This window comes from Populus nigra, chromosome 13 (genome assembly GCF_951802175.1).
Source record: "Populus nigra chromosome 13, ddPopNigr1.1, whole genome shotgun sequence".
Taxonomy (NCBI): domain Eukaryota; kingdom Viridiplantae; phylum Streptophyta; class Magnoliopsida; order Malpighiales; family Salicaceae; genus Populus; species Populus nigra.
In genome coordinates this window covers 4554195-4568456 of record NC_084864.1, presented here as the reverse complement: position 1 = coordinate 4568456, position 14262 = coordinate 4554195, and positions in this window count along the sequence as shown.

Below are 14262 nucleotides of genomic sequence, written 5' to 3'. Positions count from 1 at the left end.
GCGCGAGTAACAGGCATGCACATAGAAGATTGAACTCGGGACGGGAGCGGAACAAGTCACACGGTTGACCACTGAGTCAGACCCTCAAGTGTCAATTCATGCTTTCTTGACTTGCCTGCTGGTAGGTTTTGGATGAGATTATGTTTTTTTTTTTTGTTTGATCAAATGTAAAAATTTGTATAGATTAAAAGTGAAACACCAGCGAGTCAGAGAGATGAGGTTTCTTTCTGGCTGAGGTTGTTGTCTCCTTTTCTTGGGGAGTGGTTGTAGGAGGGGTAAAGGCTAGCTAGCTTATGCAGCTTGGGTGGGCTAGGTCAACCTTGTTCTTTCTTTCAATTCCTAGGTCCAGGGTTCAACCTCTCTGCATGTTAGCCATCAGTTTGCTCCTTGCACCACTGGCTTGCGTACACTCTGTGGCTCATCAACAATGCTCCTCGGTTCCTAGGGTGTGGGCTTCGGCTTCTCAGATGCCTAAACAACATGGGTTTTTATACGCAAGTTGGGTGCTGTGAATGGACGTGCATTTAATGCACCCTCAGTTTGCTCAGTCTGTCCTCTATTTTGGGATGGATTATCCCCTGTTTGGTGCGATTAGATGGTTAGTTCATCCTTAACTAGATTTTTGCTTAGTCTGTTTCTTCTTCTTCGTGGGTGGTTGTTATAGGTTAGTTTGTGTTTGACTGGGTTAAGTGGTGGTTTTTCTTTTGTTTTGGTTATGGTTTTTATTCACTTTCAATCCTGTCTATTTCCTACATGTTCCTGTCAATTTCAATTTGGGAGAGGCTGCCACGTTTTTATTTCTCATCGTAGCAGCTCCACTTGCTGCATCTTTTTTAGTCATATATAATGACCAGCCCTACAGATAAAACCCCTTCAACCTCATCACAGTCTGACACCACTCCAGTAAGCTCAGAAGCAGCTTAGTCCAGCTCTTCAACGCCAGCCCTCACCAACCTCTCCAATAACTCCGATAGGCATCCCTCCTCCTGCTATCAGCTCTTCAGCATCTTTCCAGACAACAAGCTCAGACTTCAAGTAGGATCTCGAGGGACCCAGCCTCACTGGAACAAGAAGAAGGCTTCATTTCCAGGCTGAGCCAGCGCAGCACAGGTTTAGGACAATCTTCCCATAGCTCCCGTTGAATTCTTTTCCAGATTTTTGGGCATTTGCTTGCTTTTTAACATTCTCCTTACTTGACCATACGTGCTCTAATTAATGAAAAAAATGTCTCTGTGACAGCCCATTGTATTTCTTCTCAACCCCGCGTACTTTTCCCCTCAAATTTCTTATGCTTATCTTCCCTTTTTCCTAATAACCCGAGGGTCATTCAATTTCATCAACTAAGAGAGAAAAAATGGAGAAAACCCAACATTTTTTATCCTGACCTTTTACTACTTCCATGTGACAGGGTGAAGTCAGAGCTGGAAGACATTGCATCTGCTGCAGCACAGTTAGATGATGAGCCTGAGTCATCGAGCCATATTGGCCCCCCCTCCCCTGTATAGAAGATGCGTGCAACTATGCCATCCCCATGATAGGCGACTTTCTTTGATGTCTATTTTCACACCGCAACTGCGCAAAATTCCTGCTCGCTTGATTATTATTTTTCCTTTGGTTTGCTTGAACTACCTGTGCTAACTGTTTGGTCATTAGCTGAGATGCGCTTACATTGCATTCTTCACGTATTTATTCTTTATGTTTTTTTATTCTGATAAACATATTTCGTCCGCTACTCGAACAAAATGGCATGCATGGCATGAATTACTTTCTTTTCTGAATAAGAACAAGCCTGCATTGCTACAGGGATAACTTCAAAGTTGCCTTACTTGGATGCCTGCCTTTGATGTCTGATTTCTCCCTTTCCTAACCTGCCAATCTTCTTTGTGTGATGCATATGCGTTGTTTACTATTTGATTGTTTCTTCAGTCGTTTCACTTTTTATACACTGCTCGAAGCTGCTTTTTTTTTCTTTCATCCTCTATGTTTTCCTCCCCGCCAAACTGTTTCAGGCTGCCCACTGTGGAGGCTGCGTTGTTTCCTTTCGTTTCTTCTTTTCAGTGACAATCCATGCAAACTTCGATCATTGACTGCTGGCACTTTCCCTTCTGAACATCGACTTCAAGGTTGCTGGAATATTCTTCACTGCTAAAGGAGCAGCTTTTTGGTTCTTTCATTCTGCAATTTGTCAGATGCTTTGTAAGGAACAACTATTGACTTTGTCAAGCTTAGTAATGTTATTTGGATTGTGCTGTCACTGGTGTTCTTAGAATTGAGCTTACTTAAAATACGATTCCGGGTTTATCAATTCGCTTTTGCTACTGTTCTTTGAATTGCGGGCCTTTCTGTGCTAATGCTAGGAACTAAGTTCCATGCATTCTTTGCATGCCCAATCTTTGTCGTTGAAGCTTGTCATGTTTTTTTTTTTTTTTTTTTAATTTCAGGCTAAAAAAAAAAGGCCCGGATTGAAGCACTGGGTTCGTAATGATATTTTCATACACTCCTTTAATGGTAAAGAGTCGATATAAGTTATCATTATCAAATGCCACTGTCTAAATATAATTTGCAAATCCTAACCCTAAATTATTTTTATTTTTTTATTAAAGGACAAATTAATATGTATTTTTATTGTATTTTTCAAAATAAAAAATTTAAACACCCTTGACTAAAAGCTTAAAAAAAATCTTGATATAAAAAGTGTGAAGTCATTTCACTTTTCCTAGAATTAGAAGAGTTATATAAACCCTGGGAAATCATTAATGACGTAATTAGATTTCATCTCGCCCTGGAACGTAACAATTGTTTTTCAATCAATAATTTGAATATTGATTTTAGGCTGTTGAATCGATAAAATTAAGGGTTTACGATGTTTTTACCTTATCTAACCTAATTATACATGATGTTTAATTGAAGATTTATTAAAATCCCTAATTTAATTTGTAGGGTTACTAAATATTATATGGATGATTTCATATTATTTCCTCACATAACGCAGATGAACAAAGACTTTTTACATGACAAGTTCTGTAGCGTTGTGAACCAAATCACACTTATTTCTCCGAAGCTTTTTTTGGATAAGTTTAATATGTGAACCTTCTAATGAAAATCTAAACCATTAACAAATTATTATACATGCATCTACTTTCTAAAAATTGTTAATTAAAAAAAACATATACAAGTTGTCTACAAATGAAATGCCCTTTTCTTTGTACCAAGTGGAGCTCTAGATACTATTAGCTACAATTTAGAGTTGATCCAATTCGATCTTACTTGAGTTTGATCAGGTCACCGTATTTGACTATGTTAATGTCCATCTTGATTTGAATGAAAACTTGGCTCAGGCTATACTGCAAGTTAACAAATATTTCATCTGTTCTCAAATAATATTAATTGTAAATCCTTATACGAGGTGCAATGAGATTTTAAAAGAATTTCAAAACTTATTCAAAGAATCAATGACTATAGTATTGATAACAAACATGATTTGATAGAGTTGACACATTTCATACTATAATGTCTACATCAAAACATTGTTGATGAAGGGATAATAATTACGCTGATAAACTGATAGTTGAAAGGTTAAGTTAAATCACTTATAACTTTCCTAATATTTGGAGGTTCATGACACGTTGTTATACAGTGCACTTGATTTTCAAAAACCATTGATTAGAAATAAAAGTGGGATAATTAATCAAGTATGACTTTATTATAAATAAGTTTTAGAAATTAAGGACTATAATGTAATTTATACAATGAATTACAATTCTAAACCTAAAAAGATCAAGTAAGGACTTAATTGAATAAATTTCTAAAATTATACTAAAATAATATATGTGATATTATTCAGAGGATAAAGTGATATTTTTTTATTTATAGGGTTATTAAATTTTCTCTGTACAAAAAGAGCTAGCACTTATATGTATAACAATCTCTCTCTTTTGAATAGGGTTTTAGGAGATATCTCTAATTGGTAGTTCGAGTTAATTATTGTTAGAAGTCAGACACTTTAACAACTTGTAGTTTGCTACAACCACGCCTTGAAGAAGTTGATCAAACCCTAAAAAAAGATCTGATTTTCAGGTAACCTTTACTCAAACCTTAAAATAACTCGAGATTGTCTAATAGGATTTTAGAACACTTGAAAATTTTTAAATTAAACTAACTCATATTGATAGTGTACTTATTTGCATATGTATAATAGCTTAACACATATAAAAATATATTCTAATATTTATGATTAATTATTATTTGATTATTGTGTTTTTAGTGAAATGATTAGTGTAAAAACTTGGTTATAATCTAACTAGACCAAAAATGAGGAGAAGATTTTTTTTATTTAGAAATAAAAACAAGATAAGATAAAAATAAAATAAATAGATAAGTATATGAGAGGGATGAAATTAAACAAAAGAAAAGTGATAAAGCATTAATTAATTGAGAAGGAAAGGGTGGGGGTAAAATGGGAAAAAGCTAAACAAAAAGGGGTCAATGTGCCAAATTAAAAAGATTGGACTATATAAATGCTCAATTCTCTTCTCTCGGTCGTCAATTTAAAATCATGAGGGGGGAGAGGATTTGTTTTTTTTTTTTCCAAGTATATAAAAAAAGAAGAAGAAGTGTGATTGGATTTATTAGAACTTAGTTAAGCAATTAATAGAGGTGATTTAGTATTTGGAAGTTGTTTATAGAAAGGAATTCAAAGCTAGGGTTTGAAAACAGAGAGTAAAGGAATTTGAATCTTTCTTGCATCCTTATCCAAGTAAGTTAAAGAACATGTTCAAAATGATTAATTGTTATAATTTTGCGTTTTGATGAAGAAATTAAATTGCTATAATTATGTCAAATTAGGGATTTATGGTATAATCATTGAAATAATGCAAATTATAATTGCACCATGTTAGAAAGTATGAATTATGATTGGGTAAGTGTTTAAATTAAAAATGAAAGAAGCAAAACCCTTTCCCCTTTTAATTATTGGTTTTGGCCAAAGAGGAAGATTTAGGAGATCAAGGAATTTGATGTAATTGTTTGGAAATTGTGGGAAATTATAGGTTTATAGATGTTAATAGATGGAATGGATAAAGATTTTACAAAAAACAAAATTCTCACCCTTTTTTCTTGTGGAGGTTTCGGCCATGACACAAAAAAAAATGAAGAAGAAAGGGTTTTGACTTGGACTTTATTAATATAAAAGAGTGGTTTTAAATGAATTAGATGGATTGTTGGAGAATTATGAAATTAATATCGAAAAGGAGAATTTTATTCTCCTTGATAATAAAAAAAAAATGAATGAAACCTATGAGGAAAAAGTGGAACTTAATGTTTGATAAGAATGTGGAATGTACAACATAATTAAAATGAAATGAGATTTTTATTATTTGGTTATGAATAATAAATGACATGTGTTGGTGTAGAAGAGGTTATAGGATCTAATCAGCAACAGTGTAGCACTTCACACCCACAAACACCAGGTAAGTGTTAAACACCTTGTAATAATTTTTTTGTTTATTTTAATATTCTATAAGGAATTTTATTTAATTGTAATTTAGTGTAAAATTATGAAATAAAAAGAATGGAAATAATATCTTGTTAAATGGGCGTCTTGAAAGATTATATTCCAGTTAATGAAAATAATGCCCTATTGAATGGGTGTGTTGAAAGATTATTTTCTGGTTAATAAAAATAATGCCCTATTAAATGGGCGCATTGGAGGATTTTTTATTCCTGACCATTGGAAATAACATACTAATTAATGGACAACTTGAGAAAGTTATATCCTGGTTAATGAAAAAGATACATAGTTAAGGATTGACAAAATAATATTTAAATTAAATTAATGTATTGATGAAAAGTACTTCATTTAATGAGCTAGTAAATGTATTATTGTGTATGTTTTAAATGGTCCTTATTTTATTCGTTTATTGTAAAGTGTAAATTTTTAAATTTTTACCCAATCTTCATATGTTATATAAATATGTTACTAGGTAACTCGTATCCTCGCGCTAGGTAACTCGTACACTCGAGTTAGAAAGTAGATGTATAGATGAAAATCTTTTATTTAAATCAATTTTTTGTATTTGGAAATATTAATATTTTATTACTATATCACTTATGTGTTAAGGAATTTAAATGTTTAAATTATCTCTAGTCGGAGATGTAATTAAGGATAATGTTCTTATTAAGTTAGTAAGTTTTATGGTATGTCCAATTAAATATGTTTATGTTGTAGTTTTATTGTATGTCCAATTAAATATGTTTATGTACTAAAACATTAATGCTCATTGTAAATTAATTAGTTTTAAACTTTGTCTATGAAATATTTATTAGTTTCAAAAGAAAGGTGTGGAAATTGATGTTCTAGTTGAGTTATAAAGTCTAATATGATGGGACGAGCTTTGTGGTTATTATTTACATGTTGTGATTTTTTAGTCGATAACTTGGTATTAAAAATACAGAGGAGATTCTGCCATTTAAAAAAAAATATTTGCACCGAGTAAAAATCAATATATATAGGGGTCATGACAGTTGGTATTAGAACCTAGTTTTGGGATTATTTTTACTCCTCCTATCATCAGAAAATTAAGGAACAAGAGTTTCTAGCTTTGAGATAAGGGGGCATGTTAGTGCTCGACTATAAGAGGAGGTTCTATAACCTTTCTATGTTTGCCTCACATTATAATCCTTATGAACAACACAGGGTTGAAATGATGCGAGATGGACTACGATAAAATTTAAAGCAGAGACTAACTGCCTTTAAGTTTGAGACTACCAAAGAGTTTATTTAAGTAGCAGGGGCCCTCAAGCTATGTTTATGTGAGGGTCAACAAGGAAAATATGGTTTAGGTAAGAAGAACGATACAGAGTATACCTCTTGCAAACCCCTTTTGCCTAAAAAAGGTAAGGGACATTTCAGTTAGTTAAAAAAAAAGGAGTTCTTTAACTGCATATGCTCACACTTCAGAAGCGGGGTCAACAAGAAAGCAATCAAACCCCGATGGTGGTTTTTCCAGATAAGCATCGAGTAGAGAATCATTACTTTTCCTTTGTGTACCCATTATGGACAAAGACACCTAGGAGACTATTCCGCAATGCCTAGATGATGTTATATCTGCAAGGAGAACACAGATGGTGGGATTACAAGGATGAAGGATAATTTTGGAGAAATTGTCCTCGTAGGACTGAGATCACTCAGAATCAGCAACAACAGGCTCAGAGTCAACAACAGTTTGTCATTGTAGACAAACCAGCCCGATAAATGTTATCTGGGGCTAGTGATAGTAGAGGCATAACTCATGTTCAGAGTAATAAGACACAGGGGCCTTAGACTCAGGGAAGAGTATATTACATGACACAAAAGGAAACTAGAGTTGCTCCTAACATAGGGGCAAGTACATTACAGTTAAATTTTTGTCTGTTCATGTATTGTTTGACCCTAGGGCAACACACTCATTTGTTGTTATTAAGCTTATGGGGGAAATTGGGGGGAAATCCTTGTAAAAATGATAATGAGTTTGTTATAAGTACTCCATTAGGTAAGACTGTAAATATCAATCACATGTATAAAAGGGTTCAATTTTTTATAAATAAGTGTGAATTGAAAGTAGATCTATTACCATTAGAGTTACATAACTTTGATGTCATCTTAGGTATGGACTGGTTGAGTATGAATAAAACTCAAATAGACTTTTTGCAAAAATAGTAACTCTTTATAGACCTGATGGTAGGAAAATTATGTTTAGAGAAGAGAGAAATGTCATCATAAATTGTATTATTTCGTCTATGACTACAAGAAAGATGGTGAAGAAAGGGTATGAAGCTTACCTTGCGTATGTCATAGAGATAAAAAGGGAAGAAATTCGATAGTCAGATATTTCAATAGTGAGAGAATTGCCTAATGTATTCCCGAATGAGTTGTCATTCTATCTGAGCAACATTCTTGCCAATTTGACCGACCATTCAGTGTTAAAGTCGTCCTATAAGATTATCATTACTTCAATCAAGCACACATTTCTCTCACAGGCTTCATAGTTTTCACATAAAACAAGTTTTAATGATGCTTCATTTCATTACCCGATATATTAAATAGAAATCTGCCAATAAATTAAATGTTAAAGCATTAAAAAAGATCACAGTTATGCTCAAAACATTGAAAATCTTGCTCCATGCCATTACCAAGCATGCATGTGGCCTCAATATCAATTCAGATTGTAATTTATAGCAAAAGTTGACAATCTTTAATTAGTTTCTTTTTTATTTTTCGTATCTTATTTTACTCCAGTTTATTCTTACTACCTCTACTAATGTGTCACAACGAGCATTCCTTTTAGAGGAATATTTTTTTAATTTTTGTTTTAAATTCTTTTTTTTTAAGCAAGGGTCGGCATGCTTGGGACATGTTCAAGAGTGATGGACTATGGATGGAAAAGCCAAAACTTGTTTTGTCCACTTCATGTTTATCTTATAATTTGTACTGAGTTTCAAATCAATTTTTATAAGAAAATAGAAAAGAAAAACCCTTTATTTGGTTTCATTTTTCATAGTTTGTCAGAATGAAATTTATAGACAAACAATACTAATCCGTTAGAAAAACTCTCATTGGTAATTTGTGGTCTGTCAGTAATAATTTTACCAATGGATTTATTGACGGACAAAGCGAATAAAAAAAATTATTTGCTTCATTCCGTTGGTATTTTCATTGTTGAATATAACATATCACTAATAGAAAACCTTATATCATTCCATTGATGATTTTTTCTTCCGTCATTATTTTCATTGGTGAATTTAATATATAACGATCAAACATATCATATATTATTTCATCGATGAGTAAACAGTTACAGTGATATTTACAATAATTATTTCCAAACATGTTCTTTTCAATGTGCATAGTATTAAGGTTATGACAAAGAAGATTGGTTTTTCAATAAGAAAGCTCTCAGAAAATACTTTGTTTTACCCAATTGTTAGTCAAACTAAAATAAAAAGAAATTTTGCTTACTGGATTGAAAACCAAACATAATATAATCGTACTTCGACACCATGTCATATAATTTTTCACTCAATGATAGTGGTGATGCAACATCGCTTTCAACTCTACCAACAAAAAAGTCATTTATGTTCCTTTTGTACTTGTGATCCGTTGGCAAGAACTACCTATGACAATAAAAAAACATTTTGTCATTATTTGTTAACATTAAGGCCTTGTTATTTTCCATACGATATGGATATGCTAGTTTTTCATACGTGCTCCAACCAGAAACCATTTCATACATAGAAAAATCATTAATGGTTCACTTCAAAACTTTCTTCATCTAAAAACTTTGTTTCCTTGATACATCATATGTCAAAGCCCTAAATGGTTATAACTACCACAACTCATCAATCAACAGACAAAGACAAACATCTATATTCTAACCTGGACTATTAGGATTGAGTATGATCATAGATAAAAAAAAAAAAAAAACTCTGACCTCATACAAATCCCTGGTGGTAAGTTGTAAATCTTGAGTATTACCGACCAACAAGAATAAGAAGTAGCAAATGACCTAAATAGATTGAATCCATCTTGTACATAACCTAAGAAGCACATTCCTTGATTCCTTTGAAAACCAATGATGTACCCTATTAAAATGTTTATAGGCTTCACCATCAGAAGTGTGCATCATCACTCAATCCACCGCATCATATGAATGATGTCATTTTATGTGCTTAGTAGTATTTGATGACATGAATAACCTTTGTAGTTGAGGTGTGATTGAGAAGTATTTAAGATTTCTATATGCAACAAGAGTTCTTCCCCTGCTAGTTCTAGGTTTATAACGAGTATGCCTACATATTTTGCACTCAGTCAAATCTGTATTTTCAAGGTAGTTCAATATACAAAAATTTAAACACATGTCAATTTTCTGGTATCCTAGGTTGAAGGGTTTTATCATGGATTTAGTAGTATAAAAGTTCTTTTTCAACTTATTCCTTTTAGATAAAATGATTTCCACCCATTCAACAATTATATCATAGCTAGCCTTACTCAACCCATTATCTGAATTGATAGTAAACATTTATGCAATGAGTGATAATTTACTATGATTTGTGCACCCAACCCATAATGATTCGTCAGAATCTTTCAAAAGATCATTAAAATTGGTCGTGTCTGCATTAGGTTCTTTATTTACTATTGGACAATAACCAGCATAACCCTGATTCATTCTCATCGCATCCATAACCATATTCCTATAAGGATTACTATTGTCATCTACAACTTCATGCACGTTGCTAAAACTAGAAATTGACCTAATCATCTTTTCTATTGTGGTCTCGTAAGGAACATATGGTTCTCTATGAGCACACCAATACATGTATCTCTCCATGAACCATTTTTGTTGAAGATGCATCAGTATAATATTTGGATAAAAAATATTTTATTTTTATATCTCTTATATGGACATCTAATACTATCACCATTAATATTTGTTATATTAAATAGTACTTAATTAATAAAATCATGAACCTCATTACAATAATTTATCCTACGCAAACTTTCGGGGGAATCTTGATACATCTATGAATGATCCATTACTTATGTCAAACCTATATAGAATGTTGATGACAACATGTATTAATTAATTATGTAAACTAAATAAATAACATAACATTGGTTTAACTCAAACTTATTCAAACTATTTTAATAGTATTACTAATTCATTATCAATTATCTATATAAATTCAAATTTCTATACGTTTACCAAAATTTTCAACTCAACAATAAAACTGACAAAATATAAAACAAACCCGTTAAGTAAGCCATTATTTATTTCATCACAAAAGACCTAAGTAACAAATTCAAATTAAATTTCATTAATTTACAAACAAATATAATTTTATAAAATCTCAAATAAACCCTAACATGTACAAAATCATATATTCATACAACAAATTCCTATAGAAAAAAAAGTTATAAAATAAATAAACAGTCAAATAAAATACTAATACTATAAAAATATGCAATAAAATTAACATTTTAAAATTGAATTCAAATAATAATAAAAAAGTAGTTTTGCTTACTTGAAATGGAAAATCTTCAATAAAATTTGAATCGGAACAAGGATGCTGACAAACTTAGTGTTGAGTTGGCTGAATTTGTAGTGGAAGGTTGATTTGTGATAAAATTAAGAGGGGCGTGTTGTCTGTTGCAGAGAAAAGTGGAGAAAAAAGAAGAAATGAGGGGGGAGGGTCGCTCGTCAAGTCATAAATTAAGTATTAAAGACGATTTAAATCTGTCAGTAATTATGTCTGTTAAAATAGCATAGTATCATATTTCTTGGCTTGTTTTCATTTTTTTTCCATTGTAATTCTCTTGGTATATACCGAGAGAATATTTTCATCAGTATATTGATTGATACTATAAAGATATATTTAGTCGGAAAAATTCACTGCAAATCTACCAAGAAATATTTTTGTCAGTGTTTTTTTCAAATTTATGGTGATTTAACCACTATCAAAACGCCAGATAATCTCATTTTAAGAATATCAAATTTTGGGATATCATCATTTTTATAAGCGCAAAAGGAGACAAACCATGTATAAACCGGAATTGTTTTAGGTCATGAAATAACACCTATATATAATACGTATGTAAAGCAAGAGTAGTTTGCCAATAATTAATTGAAGAGGTCGAGGCAAAAAGAAAAAAAAAAGGTCCTCTTCCATTGCATCAAAATGCCAACTTATATATATATATATATATATATATATATATATATATATATATATATATATAACAGAAAAATCCAAGTGGAAGCATCTCACAAGGACATCTCCATGTGAAAGGAGAACCCTGGAAAAAAAGGTCCCTTTCCAATAATTTAGGTGATACAGGTGTTGATCTGTCCAGATGTGGCACTCTCATGTTTTTTTCTGGATGCTGAGGCCATAAGGAATCACAAAATTAAAAATAAATGCATGGAGAACCTGTATATAACAAGAATCTAACTTGGAAAGGTACATGTGTTAAAAAGGTTTGATCGATATTTAAGACAAAGATGACGAGATAATGTTTGGTTGACTGTGGTTACTACAAGGTGGGATGATGGCTCTGCTGCCAAATACTTCTGCATCAAATTGAGAGATAGAAATTTTGAGCGCGTAGGTTAATTAGTCAGGTTTTAGATTTGTTTTTTAAAGATCATCAATTTGAGTTTTACAAACCACATGGTCATTAAAAACTAATATGATTATTAACTTCAGGGCTCGTGAATTAGTCGAGGTATATGTAAGCTGATCTGGACATTCATATTAATAAAAAAAAAAAATTAAAAGATAGATGAAGAGATGCTATCACATTATAGGCTTAGGATATGGAAATGTGGAGAAAATCAAACCAGAAGCAAATGATGAGAATGGAGATAGATATCCAGGCCAATTGAAGCAGTTTCAAAAATGACAATAAATCAAAAACAATTAAGCCTTTTTTTTTTTATCTATGATAAAAGATATTACAAGACTAGTTTACATAATAATCAATAATCAGTTTGAATTTTCTTTTCAAATGATTTTGAAGGGATATATCAATCTAATATATTCAAATCTTTTTGAATATTGAGCAATAAATCGATTAAGGAAGCAAATCTTTTTAACTATAAGGCAATTCTTCAGAGTTGAGCATGTTCAGAAGTGTGGTTGTGATTATTTTTTAAAGTGTTTTTCATTTGAAAATATATCAAAATAATATTTTTTTTATTTTTTTAAAATTATTTTTGATATCAGCGCATCAAAATGATTTAAAAACATAAAAAAAATTTATTTAAATTTAAAAACATTAAAATCTTTTTAAAAATATTTTTAAAATACAAAAATAAACATCACCGCATCACACCCTCAAAGTGAATAAAATATTCTATGTCAGACTCACTGGAAAAGAATTTTTCGTAAACATGAATGTCTCAATATGTCCTAAAGCTAATTACGTAGATGTCTATCATTTTCAGGGCATTAGAAGGGGAAATACGAGGTTCTAAAAAACAACTTTATACATCACTTGTAATTAAGATGCATCACTTTTGTTGAGTTGAGTAGTGGTAGGAAGGGAGACAAGCTAAAAGCTAGGGACATGACAGGTCTAATTATTTTTTTTGTTTGGATGTAAAAAATAAATGGAATGATGTATTAAAGAAAAAAAATTATTTGATGAATAAATATGCACAATTAAAAATATCAAATGACATATTGAAATATATATTAAGCCATTCGCCTTTTCCTCTGGATTGCCATGGTGTCTCTAAAACTTGGAAGGAAAAACAATTCAAGGAGTTAAAACTGCTTGACCAACACCCCTGAATAGAGAGGGGAAAAAACATGATGGAAGAGCTTTTTTTTTAAATGTAATTTTATATTAATAGTTATAAATTTTAATTTGATTATTGAATTGTGTTGAAAATTTTCTCAAGATGCTAAAGGTCATGTTTTGTTTTTTTATAGGGTTAAAATTTTATAGTCATATGATTGGAAAGGTCTTCAAATAAAGCCTAGAAGTTAATGTTTGAAATTGCAATATTTTCCTAGTTAGAGATAGGATTATTTTTTTTCCAATTTGGTTTAGAACTTTAACTATTTTTTTTTTAATTTTTTAAGGATGTTTTTCCTAGTATCAATAAGGTTATGCTACCAAAAAAATTAGCAAATACAAATGAAAACACCGATGGAATTTTTCTGTCGATAGATTGCAATGAACTTTATCGACATAATAGTCCCTCATTGTATTCATCGATAAATACCGGTGGAAATATTCTCTAAGTATATACCGATGGATTTATAGTGGGAAAATAAAAAAAATTAAAAAAGCTACAAAATACAATGATGTGTCATTCATGCAGACAGAATTACCGACAGAATTAACTCGTCAGTGAATTCCATCTGTAATGTCGTCAGTAATATTTAATTTATAACCTGGCCAGCAACCCCCCTCTCCCTCAATTCTTCTTTTTTTCCTCCCACCTCTGCAACAAATAGTACACCCCCTCCAATTTTATCACAAATCAATCTCTCCCATAAATTTAGTCACCCCAACACTCAGTTTGTCAGCATTATTGTTATGATTCAAATTTGAGGATTCCCTATATTAAGTGAGCAAAACTACCCATTTTTTTGTTTGAACTCAATTTTCAAATATTAATTTCTATTATGTATTTTTGTAGTATATGTATTTTGTTTAGGTGTTTACTTGTTTATAGCTTTTTTTCCATAGAAATTTGTTGTATGAATATATGATTT